The sequence below is a fragment of the Eriocheir sinensis genome, unplaced genomic scaffold, assembly GCF_024679095.1.
Source record: "Eriocheir sinensis breed Jianghai 21 unplaced genomic scaffold, ASM2467909v1 Scaffold353, whole genome shotgun sequence".
Classification (NCBI taxonomy): domain Eukaryota; kingdom Metazoa; phylum Arthropoda; class Malacostraca; order Decapoda; family Varunidae; genus Eriocheir; species Eriocheir sinensis.
In genome coordinates this window covers 345,681-358,656 of record NW_026111669.1, presented here as the reverse complement: position 1 = coordinate 358,656, position 12,976 = coordinate 345,681, and positions in this window count along the sequence as shown.

Here is a 12,976-nt window from a genome sequence, read left to right as displayed (position 1 = left end):
AACTCATATAAAAAGTTTCAACGAATTCCTTTGACATTCTGTACTTCCACAATTTGGGTGAATATGTGCAAAAAATGCATTTTTTTGTGTTTTTATAGCATTTTAAAAAATATTTTAAGTGTGAAAAGTTTAATGCCTGGGGTCATATTATGTTAATTAAACTATATTTAAGTCATAAAAAAAGTTTCAACGAGATCACTTATCATTTTTTACTTTCACAATTTAAATGAAATAATGTAAAATGTGTCTTTTTATTCTACTATTTAAATATAATCATTAGTTGCTGGTAGTACTTACATGAGTTTAAAATGCGAACTTTTATGTTCATAACGCATTTTATAAGTATGTAAGCTGGTGCTCTGCATGTTTTATCTAAGCTAATTATTATATGAAAATAATGGCTTAAAGAAAACACCCCAGGACTCACCACGTGGAGGCGACCGGCATAGAGTCCCACCCTACTCCAACCCAACCACCCAACCATATTGGAGTTTTGATATTACATTAATGATTTGAAGTCACATTTTGAGTCGAATTTTGGCATGACACTTCTGGACTTCAATTTATTCATAATGAAGCCATCTCTGTTTTTCACCCCAACCACGGAGGCAGATGCCTCGGTCACAATCTTGATATGGCGTTCCACTGCCTGTGTGTGACATGGAATTGGTGGAATGATGTCATTGGGAAATTCCTTACTTTTAATCATGGACTTGATTTCATCAGTTTCGATTTGTTTAGTGAATATTGGTTCATGAGTGTTCTTCCAGTCAATTAATTATGTATAATTGGTTGCTTGCCTGTTAAGAGTTGGTATTCTGAATGTTCGAACTCGACCAGTAGGACGGCTTTCTTCTCTTATCCTGAGAATCCGCCTCCACGCTAGTTCTTTGTAGGACAAATTGTCATCCGTTAGCATTGCAACAAGAATGCTCTCAGAATGAGCCCCAAAAGAGTTTCTTTCTAGTACAGGCATGACAATTTCTTGGATATCTTCCTCCATTTGTTGACATTTGCTAATCATCTTGAATGCATGTCGGGCAGCTTGAGAAATAGTTGGCTGGCATTTAATAGCGAACCATACAGGAACATACACAAACATGATATACTTGACAATTTTTTTCAAATTATCACTTGGCTCTTCTGATGACACATAAAGCCGCAGGGCTCGAGAAGCTGTTGTCAGCCACCTAGAATGTGCCATTTTACCAGGAGAGCGAGCTGCCACTGCAGAACTGCATTCACCTTTAGACACAGCCAAATATAAGTCAAGTAGATATTTCTGGTCAGAGGAGAGATCTTGCCGGAGGTCATCACTCACAGCAATATCTTCTGATGGAATAGCACAAAACTGAACAATTGGGAGGTTTTCACAATGATCAATATTAGCCAATGCTTTGCCAATAGGTCCTGTGAACTATTGTGGACCACTGGTCTTTCCGTCAAGCTGAACAAGCAAGTGTCTGAGAGGTAATTCATTAGCATGTAATTGGCACACAGCCCAGTGTAATGGTCGTTTCAAATGTTCCTCCAATCTCTTGATGATTCCAGCCCTCCATCCTGTATTGACATTTGTTCCATCACATCCAATTGCTTCAATGTTTTCAAGATCAATGTGATTTTCTTCTGTGAATGATAAAATAGACTTTACAATATCCCTTGCACTCCCGCTGTTTGGTACTATATGCCCTAAATATATGTTGCCTGGTTCAGCGATGAGGGTCACATGTTCTTCAGTCACTTCTGTCCTTGTTTTTTTGTTATTTGATTCCTTGAGCTTTAGAGTCAAATCTTTACGACCATCAAAGTATATACTTTTTATGTTGCTGAAATCAATGGAGGCCAAAGCTTCATTCCTGGACTTAGTTCTTGCTCTCATTACTTTGCTTTTATCTATCACCTGCATTTCATTTCCAACAGTGAGATCGTCAATAACTGCTGAAGCAATTGTCGCTGCAGCTCTGCTGGAAACTCCAACTCTGTCGCAAGCAACGGCAAAGTTTGACAGAGACACATTTCTCTGCACTTTCTTCATTTCAGTTACACCTTTCTTTTCCTTCATATAATTAGGTAAACTACTTTCAAAGTCAGAGGCGCAGGAATCCTCATTTTCATCTGATGTTGATGAGGAAGAGAGCATTACTATTTCATCTAGGGATTCAGAATCAACAGGTTTTGGCAAGCACCTCACATAGTCTTTTGATCTACGATCTAAGATTCTGCGCTTTTTGAGAGATGAAGCTTTGTCAATGGCATGACTGATAAACATTTCACGTGTTGTTCTTTGATCTTGTAGAAAACATTGTTCTTGGTAGGGGATTTTTCTTTCTGATGTGCAGTTACAGTTATCAAACCTCGAACACTTACATGTAGCTAAATCAAACAGGGTTTCAGATTTGTTCACAAATGATGCTGCATTAGCTTTGAATTTATCAGTATTGCGGCGCTTGACAGGAACTTTAAGCAAATTTTTATATTGTTGAAAATGCTTCTGGAACACCTCTGTTGCTCTCTGTTTAGAAATTGTTGGCAATGAGCTTCGCTCCCATATGCGAAGCACATCATCAATTACTTTTGTGACAAGCCCTTGGGGCTCTTTCTTGCTGACTTTCAAAGTATGATGCAAATGCAAATAGTGCTTTAGCACGTCTGCAACTGTTGGAAGAACATCTTCTTTAAGGGATTCAGGCATTCCAAGTAATGGACATTTAGTCTTCGATCGTGATATGGGCGTTTCTTTCTCAGCAGCCATATTGTAGTTGAAATCGGTTGCTTCAGTAACACACTAAGGCAGACCTCACACCACGACAGCTAGCGGAACACTGAGGGAGTGAGATGACAGACTGAGGGTAACTCACTCACTTAGGCAGTAGGCTACTTCTTCACATATTTTCGTTCAAACTGTGGAAGTAAAGAAAGTAAACGGATTTTGTTGGAACTTTTTATACAAGTTAAATATAGTTAACTTAAAATAATATGACCCCAGACATTAAAATTTTCACGCTTAAAATATTTTTTAAAAATGCTATAAAAACACAAAAAATGCATTTTTTGCATATATTCAGTCAAATTGTGGAAGTAAAGAATATCAAAGGATTTCGTTGAAACTTTTTATACAAGTTTCATAAAGTTTATTCCATATTTTAGGACTCAAGGCATAAAAAGTTTCATGCATAAAATACGTTTTAAAAAATTATACAATAATACTATATTTTCATTAAAAACTCAAACTTTGAAGGCGATGTGGGGGTTCAAGATTTTGAGATAGGACTATGAAATTTTTACACAGTTATTTTTTCACCACAAGTAAATTTTTCCAACCCCAGGAATTTTGAATTTAAAAAAAAAGTTTTATACGACCCACCCTAGTGTGCGTGTCCCCCTCTATACCCCACCCCTCGCGAGCGGTGACTTGATGGCCAGTATAAGGGTACCATTACCCCGCCCTCTCCCTCTACCCGCTATTGATTTTTCAGTTTGCCAGCATATGTGTGTGTGTGTGTGTGTGTGTGTGTGTGTGTGTGTGTGTGTGTGTGTGTGTGTGTGTGTGTTACTGTTGATTTTCATATTGACTGGAGTTATATCGATTGTCTTTTCAGTGAGGGAGTAGAAACGGGAAAAGTAGATTTTATACATTTTTTATTGAAATATAGTGGAAAAAAAATGGTATGACAAGTTATTATATTACCTTAATCTAGTCTATTTTATTTGTTCTTTCTTAATCCAGGCTAATTTGTTCTTTCTTAATCCAGACTAAATACATGCTAAGCCTAAAAACAAAAACACACAGTCGCCATAAAGAAAGACATATTACAAACTCACACCGTACAGGCTCAAAGAAATACAATGGAAACCCACCCACCCAACCCCCTTTTTTTCCCTCCCCCAAAATAAATCCTAATTGAAAGAGACATATTACAAACTTATGTCGTACATGCCCAAAGACAGCCCATAAAAAGATGACAACACGAGTACATATACAAGTGAAGAAAAAAAAAACACAATACAAGTACATATATATAAAAAAAATATTACACACAGAGCGAGTACATATATAAAAAAAATGATTGTTCAGCACTAAATATAGGACTCTCATCAAGAACATTTATAATATTATTCACGTCCATGCTATGAGAAAAATTCAAAGAATTGAAAGCTGAAGGAAGGACAGTGCTTGAGAAGCTTTCATTTGTTTCGTCCGCACGAGCCGCATTGGAAGGGCCCAGTTGTGGCGCGAGATTTTCTTCAGCGGCCGCAGTTGCTACACGCTGCGCTGGTGGGTCTTCAAAGACGAGTTTCTTGGTCACAGAGATTTTTTTTTTCATTGGTTTTCCCCGACCGTACGCCGCTGCCGAGGAGAAGAGACCCGCCTCACGTTTGGCCACCTGAAGTTTTTTTCTCCCAACTTTGTGGAGGCTCTTCTTCTATACAGTCTTGGGTCCCGGTGTTCTTGCTGCTTCGGCAAATTATTCTTTGTCATTCTTCGCCGCCGTTCTTGTCCCCGGTCGCGATCTTGTCGTCTCTGGTGCGTCTCCTGCTGCTCGCTACGCCCCTGCTGCTGGAGCTGCCGCAACACTTCCGCCATATGCCGCATTTTTTTTTCCAGTCGTGATTGACGCATTTCATGATCTTTTTGGTGCAGACGACTTCGCCGCCGCTCTCGCGATTCAGCGCCCGACGGAGAGTCGAGACACACCATCACCGAAGCGTGTCTGTTGTTGTTGCCGTGGACTTATGAAAAGATAGAGAAACATTATTAGACAAAAAAAAAAAATCAATCTCTCTCTCTCTCTCTCTCTCTCTCTCTCTCTCTCTCTCTCTCTCTCTCTCTTGTAAGAATACAAAATACTTACTATGCGTTACGCTGGCCGGTGGGTCGTTCTTCAGATGAGACACTGGTAATGGAGGTATCACATCCTTCAGAAGTCGCAGAAGCCCCTCTCTCAGCACGCGCCGCCCCATTTTACCAACACCTCCCAACGCGCCGCGGTTGTTGTTGTTGCCCAATGACTCGCCCGTGATGTGTTCACCGGTAGACTTGGGAGTTTCTGGAACATCCCCCACCTCACCACCACCAACATCCGCTGAAATGACAAGAAATAAATATATATTTTTTAAACACAACGAATAAGAAATACACACACACACACACACACACACACACACACACACACACACACACACACACACACACACACACACACACACACCAGCGCTTGTGCGCGCAGAAAAAAAAATACAAGAGGCGGATATCTCACCTCCATTTCTGGGATGTGATGTGTTATCCACGGCTTCAGCTTGGGATGTGTTATCCATGGGTTCAACTTCTAATGCGGCTTGACCCATTATCTGATCGTCAACATCGTCAGCATGAAGAGTTGCAGCGGCAGCGTGGGGCTGTTGTTGTTGTTGTAAGTTCATGACGGCGAAGACATCCTCCATGATGCTCCTCTCGCAACGTTAGGGGACTGACTAAGCTACCCGGGGTTATTTGGGGCATATGCGCACACTACCACAAGCCTTTTCTTTTGCCGAGGCTACCCCAGGTTATAGGGGACACGCCCACACATGTATGCAAACACGCGCGCACATGCCCAAAACCACAAGCCATTCTTCTTCCGAACAATAGGAAAGCGTGAACAAACTCACACCCACCCGGTCACGTCGCACGAAAAAAAGAAACAGAATCCTGTTCTTAATAACTACATATAATTGCACACACACACGCCATAAATGAATAAGCTACATGCTACTTCTCTACATTTTTTACACATAGGAAAGCGTGAACAAACTCACACCCACCCGGTCACGTCGCACGAAAAAAAAAAAAAAAACAGAATCCTGTTCTTAATAACTACATATAATTGCACACACAAACACACACACGCCATAAATGAATAAGCCACATGCTACTTCTCTACATTTTTTACACACACATACACATTATTATCATGTAACATTTAATAAGTTAGCCACATATCTTAGAAATACAATGCTTGTAAGTCAGTCCTTGACTAGATTGACAAAATGTTTTTATACATGGGGGCATTTTAAACATTCTATAAGCATATGTTAACACCTTTCTGTCATTCTTCAAAAAAATTCCTAAATCATAATTATCTTTCAAAAACTGACTAGTCCTCTCTAAGCCTATTTTATTACATAAGTATACGAATTGAAGGCAATACACGCCACACACCAGAGTTTTGTCCGACTGTAATCTTGCAGCAAATTTAAAAACAGGATAATCTTTATGCTTATTTAAGAAACTTCGAAAGTACTTAGAATATAATGATGGGGTCAGGGCGTATGTGTCGAAGAAATATATACACTTATCACTAACATAGAACACCACCCAGTGACCCATTTTCGATGCTTGCGACGCGCCTAACACATTAGCAATAAAGACAATGGGCTTGTCTGACTCACTCCTTAGATTTAATTTCGCTACATCGTCAGCGGGAAGACAGCCTAAGAAATATATATTATTGTGATAAAGTCTTCCTTGCAGAGCTTTCATAATTTGTTGATTATTCATTATGCTCTAGTATCGCAAGACACGTGCCTCTCCGAGTTGATTGACAACACTCCCTTTGTATCCCCAAAACAGATAATTACTAAATTTTCATCCAAGCCTTTTTTAAGCTGAAGACTTATGCGTAAGTTTCCACTGTGTTCAAAAGGCACTGTGCTTCGTATGTCTTCCGGTAACAAACTAAAAACAAACACTGTCCTTCCTTTCCTAAAGCTATCGTAATCAAGCAATGTGTCATTTTCTACTCCTAAATTATCTAAAATATCATAATAGACTCGCGTACACTCGTGGGGAAAAGAAACCGTATTTTTATACATATTCATACCATTGACAGAGACTGTTAGTTCAGACAAATCAGCATTCTTGAAATACAAGTCATTTTTATTATATACACCCGAAAAGGCCCTCATGTCAGCCATAACGATATATAAACGCTCTGGAATGACATTTCCCCATTTGTTGGTCACAGACAATACTTGTCTGCTGTTTGCCGAGAACCAGAGATTTATATAACGTCTTGTTAAATATTGTACGCGTTATTTTTCCTGTCTCTAATTCTTTATTTAATGCAAGCAATGCTGACGGATAGGGTTGGAGTCTGGTGACCCAAAGTTTAGCAAAATCAATATGGGCACGCACAGCACTCTCATCGCCGTCAGTGTTCAAATACCAAGCTTCGTTAGCTAACTCAAGCCTTATTCTCAATGGGATGTCGTCGCATAAATACTGATCACAAGAAGTAATGTCCGACATTAATGGGAAGATGAGATGAAGACCGTGATTTTTGATATCTTTTAAATGTCTCTTGTATTTGCTCCCAAGGCTAGTGAAGTATGCGGCGTCATAGGTTTCAGCTACGCCTGCTCCACCCGACCTGTTATCTTTGAGGAGGTTTCCTATTTCTCCGAATGATTTGAGTTTTAACGTGGAGAAGGTGGTGAGCATTTTTAGGAATGACCAGTGATTAAAGTATGGGTTACTTTCAACCATTTGATCGCCTATATACACCTGAATTGATTTGAACATGGTATTAGCAGTGCCATTGCAGAATTCGACATTGACAGCCTCCTCGACTTTTGTTTGTCCATCAGCTTGAGTGACACTTAATTTCAACTCAAGAATTAATTTAGCAAGATCGATAAATGCCCCCTTCACCCCCGGCACGCGGAACTCTAGGTACTTATCTTTTAACCGGGCGTGGCTGGACAAATTTACAGGTAAAATGTCGACAAGAGTTTTAGACGCAATAGAGCTCTCAACCTGGCGTTGTCTGTTGATTCTAGGGAATTCGTCAACCACACTGAGCGCATAATCAGAAATCGGAACGGAGGGAGCGGCGGAGGCCATGCTGTTGTCGCTTTCGTCGCCCGCTATATACTAATGGAGACACTGGTCGCGGGAGCGGGCGACGTGTTAACTTGATAAGAGACCACTCGCTAAAAAAAAATAGCAAGCCCACGCTCGATCTCAGGTCAGAATGTTTCCACCCCACTTTTTTTTTCATGAGTGTCCACCTCACCTCCACATTACTAAATTATATCAAACACATCTCTGTTCTTTCTCTTGCAACCACTTTTCCTTTTATTATTTTTTTTTTCTTCTTGTTTCGCGAAGTAACTTCTTTTTTTTCCTCCTTTAATAATTCTAGCACCTACGTCACTTAAGGCTTCAATACCTCTTTTCTTTAAAGCGCCTCTCAAACTTCTTTGTCCACTGCTCACATCCTGGATAACATCTTGAGTAAACTTAAGCGCTGAGGGCTTAACGGTTCTGAATAGAAAGGGCATTACACTCTTGGCTAGGTTTGCGAGCGTACTAAAAATACCGCCACCTCTTTGATGTAGTCTTGCAGGATGGGCGAAATGCACAGTTCGAATATTGCCAAAACCACCCCCCACCTGATGTGGAAAGCTACTCAAAAGACTTGAAAATTCACCCTCCGTAGGCGGAAGAAACACTTTTCGCGACGATGACTGCATGACCACTAGTTAAAAAAAATATAAAACGTCATTTTTATAGCTACACAGTGGTTTGTGTCTGTCGCCCATCCCCGGCAGTTGAGGCTTTCGCGAGGAGATTCTTCGTCCCCTCTTCCTGCCCCATGAGCATTACCTTAACGTTATTCAAATCTAGTTGGTGGGCAAAAGATCTTAGCTCCTTCAAGTAGGCCACGTTCCATTCATGATCCATCTTTCCCTTCGTCCTACGCCAGTAGGAAAAATGACTTTTCGAATGTTTTTTTCTGCTTTACATAATCACCTAGCTCACTGAGGCAACATTTAAAATTATCGCGTCTGCTTTGCTTGGTGTCCGACATTAAACCGTTCACATAATGCATATCTCTGCTGGTTTCAATAAAATATCTTGACACGTCATTATATTCTACAGATTCACCCTGACAAAATTGAGTCAGCATACCCACCACAATGGGATAATTTGATTCCGTGGGTGGTTCCTTCACTACCAGCGACCCCACATTCGGTCTGTCACTCCAAACGACTCTGTTCAAATTATAAAGTTGTTTCCGATTTTCAAAGAGATTAGCATAGCCATACACTTCAGCCAAGTCCTTGGCTATACCGCTAAGTTTAAAACTGCTGGCGTTGATGGTGGCTACTAAACACACACTGTCGCCAATGAACTGGCGATCGGCCATTCGCCCCTTCACAGGAATAATGGGATAGTCTGACATGTTTATAGAAAAAATATATATTAATTATCGCTCTTACTCACGCCTAGTGTCTCCCTGTCCCGCGAGGTCACACAAGTGTCTATATCCCACCCCAAAACAAAATCCTTTTTATACGCGATAATTCCCCCACGTCATACCCGGCATCCGCGGGGGCGGAGAAAGAAGGCGTGGGGCGTGGCTTTGCCCAAATTGAGGCACTTCTTCTTCCTCCCCCACCTCCTCCTCCTCCTCCAAACAGTTGCTTCCTTGCCTTATTATTGCGTATAAATGAGGGATCTAAGTTTGTGTTGTGGAAAAGCATTTTAATAAATGGTATATCATCAGCTTTGAAACCTAATTTGCTGTTGACGTCACTTAAGGTTTGCAATATATCAATGACGTTAAAATTATTAATGGGGCTCAAAAGATTTCCATTTGTATCCCATGTAATTCCTGGAGTATGTTTCATGAGAGCTAAGAAAGCTTTGGCATAATCCCTTTGAGTTGCTTTCATTCTAACATCAATCCTGTTATCTATGGAAGGTTTCGAATCGATAGTATTTGTGGGGAACGTCGTGCGAGGACCTATGGCCGCTATAGATGGCGGGTGGTTGTTTTGGGTTAATACATCTTGCAGCGCGCGTCTCTTTATATTTTTTAATGCAGTTGACGCCTTGACCGTCGAACCCGACAACGGTTTCCGCACTCTCTTTTCTTTTTTTTCCTCGTCCGTCTCTCTGTTTCGTTTTATGTTACGGCTCCCCGTAGAAGACTTGAATAAAATTGTTCTGCTGTTGATTTCGGGATGAGACAATATTCCTTCATTTTGCTAAAAGACCAGTTATGACACTAGCTGCCAGAGGTAACAGCACAGAGAGTATAGCACCGCCCCGCTGTGTTCGCAGTAGTTTTTTTTTTTTTTAGTGTACTTACCCCCTTGTTGGCGAGTTTCCTTATGTGTTTTTTATATTTGTTCAGGGATTTCACAATCTTTGTATTTCGCGTAAAATTAGTTTTTAGGAAATTTAGAAACACTTCTGACAAGCAATTTATATGTTTCTTGTTCAACACCGCAATTACTTTTTTCCGCTTGTCGGGGGAGAGTTTAGCCAACAACAAAACAACATCCTTGTGAACAAAGGCGAGGGGAGGTGCTTTTTTTTTCTTCTTGTTGGTGAACTCGAGGTCATTAGGAAATATCTTGAGCGTCTATCCAACAGTCTTGACTCGGATCATAACCCAACCAAGATACAAAAAATTGTTTGCGACCGTTCACCACTCTCGATTTTTTTATGATGATGGGGAAAACGTCCGGTAGCTGAACTTTGATAAGCTCCTCTTTGTAAAACAAGCCTTGGATGGGTTGATTGGATAAATCTTGCAAGGTATAACCCAATGGGGATTGTCGATAATCCACACTTGCAATTTTAAATATTTCTTCTGTGTTTTGGATATGAAAGCCTCGGTAAAATTTAGAAGCTTTATCCGCGCCCACGAGTCGAACGTAGTCCCCGATGTTCAGCACACGACTGGTTTTACCTTGACGCTTTTCTCTGTTTTTATAATTATGCATTTTCTTAAACTGACGAATGATTCCTCGCGGGTCCTTCATAGCATGTACTTCGGCTGGGGTTTTTCCTAGACGTGCGTGAGGCGTGCGGTTATAGCTCTTGAGTACCTTCTGCAAGATGGAAATATACTCGAGTTTATTGTGAGCTGTCATATACCTATATATTCGACCTTTCAGAGTTCTGATAAATCGCTCAGCAAGGCTGCTTTTTATCTCTTGGGAGTAAACGCTGTACATTTTTATGTCTTTACTTTGCAAATAGGTTTGATGGGCGATTATATAGAACTCTTTGCCTCGGTCAACACAGAGCCTAGAGATCCCACTGAAAGCAGCGTCTTCCTCTAGCAATGTCTTCATTGCCATTACCATCGATTTTGCACCTTTACGTTTAAGTTAGAAGTCGTACATTTCAACCTTAGAAAGCCTGAGCTTGTTATGGTTTAGGCTTTAGCTTTTAAGTAACAGATCAATGATTGCTTTTAGCGCGAGCTCTGTCGCCGTTACAGCCACTCGCGTGAGCTCCTTTGTCTGAAACCCAGCCCGGTCGGGGAGGGAATCTCCATGCCATTCTCGGGGGTGGGGAGGGTGAGGATAAAGGCGACCGTGGAAATGATGTTGACGCTGCTGGTAGCTGGCGCGATGGGAAGACATTGGTTTCTCTCCTCTTTCTTTTGTTTGATCGATTAACGTTATCTACGTTGTATTTCCTATATCTTTTTTCTCCATAGATTACACGCCACTGGTCTAGTTCCATGACTATACACACCTCATCACCACTTTCACTTAAAGTATCCCCGACAACATTATGAGTAGTACTAGTAGTAGTACTAGCAGTAGTGGCAGTAGTGGCGCAACGAGTAGAAGCAGTGAGAGATGTCCACCGCATTTGACTCAGATTCTCAGGTAAATCAGGGTGGCCATAAGCTCTCGTACAAACACGAGAAGGAGTACCCGGCCTGCTTACATCAGAGCAGATGCACTCTTTTGTTGTCTAATGCGCTTAAAGTCGCCTTCTCAATGGAGGTAGTGCATACCTGACCTTTCAGGGTGCGGATGCTATAGAGGCGTGCCTTATCCACCCCCGCCCCTTGCAGTACCTGTCTGTATTTTTCATGATTATCGTTTCTCAAACTATAGTGAGGTACCCCTTTAGCTTTTTTTTTATTTCTGCATCCTCGCCGCTTGAGGGATCATGCAATTTGATAGAGTACATCTTAGGTTTCAGGCAAAGCACTTCCTTTATATGGCGCGCCCACTTCTGATTTGACATACCCTGCTTGACCTTTCTTGGAAGTGTCATAGGCAGGGGTGGGTGGTGGAAGTTACTAAAATCCATTATGGATTTTATGAGTGGAAGCGAATAAAATTCACTAATGTCTTGGAAGTTAGAGACGCATATGGCGGCCGAATCTGTGTCGCCGTAAATATATGAGACATTCTCTGCGCCACAGGCTTTTCGAATTATGTGGTAATAGAAGTCGTACATTTCAACCATAGAAAGCTCCAAAATCTAATAACCAATGTAATTTGGTTGGTTGATGCGAATGTTCTTCCTTCCTCGAACAACAAGGACTCTGTCGTTACTAAAAGGTATGAGTCTCTTGAATAATGGGTCTCGTAACCTGCGCCGTAGTGCTGGCTTGGAGGTTACAATGTCTGTATTTATGCTATATTTGACTGGATCCATAAGGGTTCGACCAAATATACTATTTGAAATGACTTTATAGGCTTTCTGTAGGATTTTACTGCTGGCCTCGCGTCGTGCTTTGATGTTACCCTCCATAAACTCTTTAAGAAATGTGGATTGGGTAAACTGATAGATATCGCGATTTCTGCATTTTACCTCCCATTCCCAAGTAAAACTGCAACATGGGTAGCGTGGTGGGGACACCATTCTGAGCGCAATGCGATCCAACAAGCTTTCGCGTCACCCTAGGAGTTGCCATCCTGTTTTCGCCATAAATGCCTTGCTGTGTTCAGACAGGTGTTGCTCGCTACCTATGTCCATGTGGTGGATGTGTAAGGAAACTCATCCGTTGACCTAGCCACATCGGGCTCAATTGGGTGTAAGTCGCAGGAAACCAGTACCCCACGCTTCCACTCGTCTCCACATTTGCTATGTCATGAGTTCTTAACCACTTCTTTCTTTCTTCTACCGATATTTTTTTAATCCCAATCAAAACAACAACAAACATAGCAA